General features: G+C 34.6%; 1 non-coding gene across 1 annotated transcript; it reads left to right on the forward strand.

Annotated features, from left to right (window-relative positions):
• The first annotated feature begins 2,270 nt into the window (after positions 1-2,270).
• LOC126015171 (U6 spliceosomal RNA) lies at positions 2,271-2,377 on the forward strand. The gene has a single exon (XR_007498062.1). It is a non-coding gene; the product is annotated as a U6 spliceosomal RNA (small nuclear RNA).
• Positions 2,378-3,566: the final 1,189 nt, after the last annotated feature.

Here is a 3,566-nt window from a genome sequence, read left to right on the forward strand (position 1 = left end):
ATTCTATGGCTTTCCTATTTGCAAGTAGAAAAAGGAGAATAAATACATACTAAAATAAATTTCATTCACAATTTCCTCAGAATATCAAGTTCTTCAGAAACAAATTATCTAAGATGGGCTGAAAGACCTATGCAAAGCAAACTACAGAACCTTACTTCAAAAAATAAAAGAGGACACAAAAAATGGAAACACATTTCCTAATCATGTCTTGGAGTAATTATCATCATTAAAATTACAATAGTCACTAAAGAATTGCACAAATTCAAATCATTCCCTATGAGAATACACATTATGGTTGCCTGCCCAGAGACACTAAGGCAACAGGACCCCAAGCTCGAGTAGTGGCTGCCAGAAGCCCTGAGAAACAATGGTGAATTTTCCCTTCCCTAAATGACAAAAATAAGCTGAGAGGAGCATACAAGCCCATCCACAACTGAGGGAGCACAGGCGTTGCACACCCACAGACACAAAAACAGAGGAGTGCAGTGCTCCACTTTGTTCTGCGGCAACACTTAAATTGTAATCAATGTACACCAGTATAACAGTAGAAAATACACACTAAAAAGGACACTCTGGGAAAACATCACAGAAAACCAGCATGCTTAGAGAATAAAGATGATAGATGTGAAGACCCAACAAGTAGCAGTCACCTACATATCCCATGAGAAGACACCTATATTTATTGAAGTCTATTTACAATATCCAGACTTTGGAAACAACCAAGATGCCCTTCAACAGATGAATGGCTAAAGAAACTGTACTACATATACACAATGGAATATTATGCAGCCATTGGGAGAGATGAATTCATGAAATTTTCCTATATATGGATATATATGAAAACCATTATGCTGAGTGAAATAAGCCAGAGGGAGAGAGATAGAGAGATAAACACAGATTAGTCTCACTCATTATTGGTTTTAAGGAAAATTAAAGAATTTAAAGAAAAATTAAATTATTGTAACCAGGCCCAGGGACAATAGAGTTAAGGACCAGAAGGGTCAGAAGGACCAGCTCACAATTTGAAGCTCACCATATGGAGTGGCAAACGCTATTAGGAAAATAACTATACCGACAATTATCATGACAATGCTAGTGAGTGAGAAAAGTAGAATGTCTGTCTCAAATACAGGCTGGGATGGGAGAGGGGGGCATTGGTGGTGGCAATGTTGCACAGGTAAAGGGGGATGTTCTATTTATAACTGAAACCAAACTACAATCATGCTTGTAATCTTGGTGCTTAAATAAAGGTTTTATATATTAAAAAATATAGAGAGGAAATTTGGAGGATGCTCAAGAAACTTGAAGAATCCATTCCACACTTATATCAAATGACATAGACTTTAGACTTAAAAAGGTGAGAAGAGACAGAGATGGATGCTTCTTGATATTCAAAAAATATGTGTCCTAGGAAGAATTCACACTCATAAACATATATGCACCCAGTGAGGAACCAGCAAAATATATAAAAAAAAATTGCCGGGGCCGAAGTGGTGACACATCTGTAAGGCATCTGCCTTTCATGGGACTGACATAGGAATAACTAGAGTTAGATCTCCCAGTGTTCCATATGATCCCCCAAGCCAGGATTGATGTCTGAGGACTAAGCCAGGAGTAACCCCTGAGCATCACTGGATGTGGCCCAAAAAAAAAAACCAATAAAAATATCAAAAAAAAAATTGTTGACAGATTTGAAGAAAGACATCAGTAGCAATACATAATAGGAAACATCAACACTTCCATGTCATTCTTTGATAGGTTGTCCAGGCTAAGAATATGCTAGCTCTGAATGAAGAAATTATATATATATATATGTATATATATATATATATACACATATATATACACATATATATGGTTCTCTATTCCCAGAAAACTAAATACACATTCTTCTCCAGTGTACATGGACCTTTCTCCAAGATAAACTACATGCTGGGTCATATAACATACCTCGATAAAATCAAGAGGATTGAAAATGTAAGAATTAACTTCTCAGATTATCATGCATTAAAATTAAAAGTGAATCACAAATAGACACAGAGAAAACACTTTAGCACTTGAAAAATTAACAACTCACTACTGAACAATATCAAAAGAAAGAAATCAAAGAAGAAATTAGAAGATGTCTGGAAAAAGCTTTTTTGTGGGACATTTGTGGGACATTAAAAAAGTGGTATTAAGAGCAAAAAATATAGCTTCACAAGCATTTATCAGGAAGAAAGAAGCGTCTACAAAATAATTTAATGGCATAGCTTAAGAATTTAGAAAAAATGCTCGCTTTGGCAGCACACATACTAAAATTGGAAAGATACAGAGAAGATTAGCATGACCCCTGAGCAAGGATGATACACAAATTCATGAAGTGTTCCATATTTTTTGAAAAAAGAAAAAAATTTAGGAAAAACTAAAACAATGAAACAAAAATAGACAAATAAAAGAAAATAATAAAACTTAGAGTAGAAATTTATGAACTAGAAATATAAAAATATCTGAACAGAGATGCAAGAGTTGATTCTTTGAAAAAATAAACAAGATTAATAAAAAAATTAGCTAAGCTCACAAATACTTTGAGAGAAAAAATTTAATAAACCAAATTAGAATATAAAAGAGGAAGATTACTAAAGCTACTACAGAAATTCAAAGAGTAATCAGATGTTACTTTTTTTCTTTTTTGATAATGGGTGCCACCCAGTGATACTCAGAGATCACTCATGGCTCTGTTCAGAAAATCTCTCCTGGCTTGATGGACCATATGAGACACCATGGGAATCATACCGTAGTCCATCGTAGATTAATGCATGCAAGGCAAACACCCTACCACTATGTCACTGCTCCAGCCCCAATTACTTTGAGAAACTCTATGCCACAAAACATGAGCATTTGGGAGAAATTGATAAGAATTAAACTCCTCTCACTGCCCATGGTTAAAACATGAAAGTCTGGCATATTAAATAGAATAGCACTATTGAGGAAATAAAAATAGTAATCAAAACTTTCCTAAAAGCAAAAGCCCAGGCTGAAATGGATTCACTAGAAAATTCTTTGAAACCTTTCAAGAAGACCTGCTGCCACTCTTTTTCAGGCTGTTCCAGAAGTGGAAAAACAAAAATACTTCCAAAATAGTTTTTTATGAAGCTAACATCACTCTGGATACAAAGAGCAGACGAATAATGCCACAAAAAAAAAGAGAATTACAAACCAATATCTTTGATGAACATAGATGCAAAAATCCTCAACAAATCCAATATCTCATCAAGATGTCCACCACATGTATGGCAAGTAAGATTTCACCCAGAGAATGCAAAATTGAGCTTAATAGAGGCAAGTTCAATCAATGCAATTATATTGTCACATCATAACAAGAGGAATTTTACATATTTCTAGAGAAGAAATGGCTTAATAGAGGCAAGTCAATCAATACAGTACATTGTCACATCATAACAAGAGGAATTTTAATATTTCTAGAGAAGAAATTGTCAGAAGGACCACTAAGATGTTATCTCCTTATAAATGAATACATGTTTTGAAAACTCCCTAGGAATATTTTCACCAGAGCCCACCAGGAA

The sequence above is a fragment of the Suncus etruscus genome, chromosome 7 (assembly GCF_024139225.1).
Source record: "Suncus etruscus isolate mSunEtr1 chromosome 7, mSunEtr1.pri.cur, whole genome shotgun sequence".
In the NCBI taxonomy this organism is placed as follows: domain Eukaryota; kingdom Metazoa; phylum Chordata; class Mammalia; order Eulipotyphla; family Soricidae; genus Suncus; species Suncus etruscus.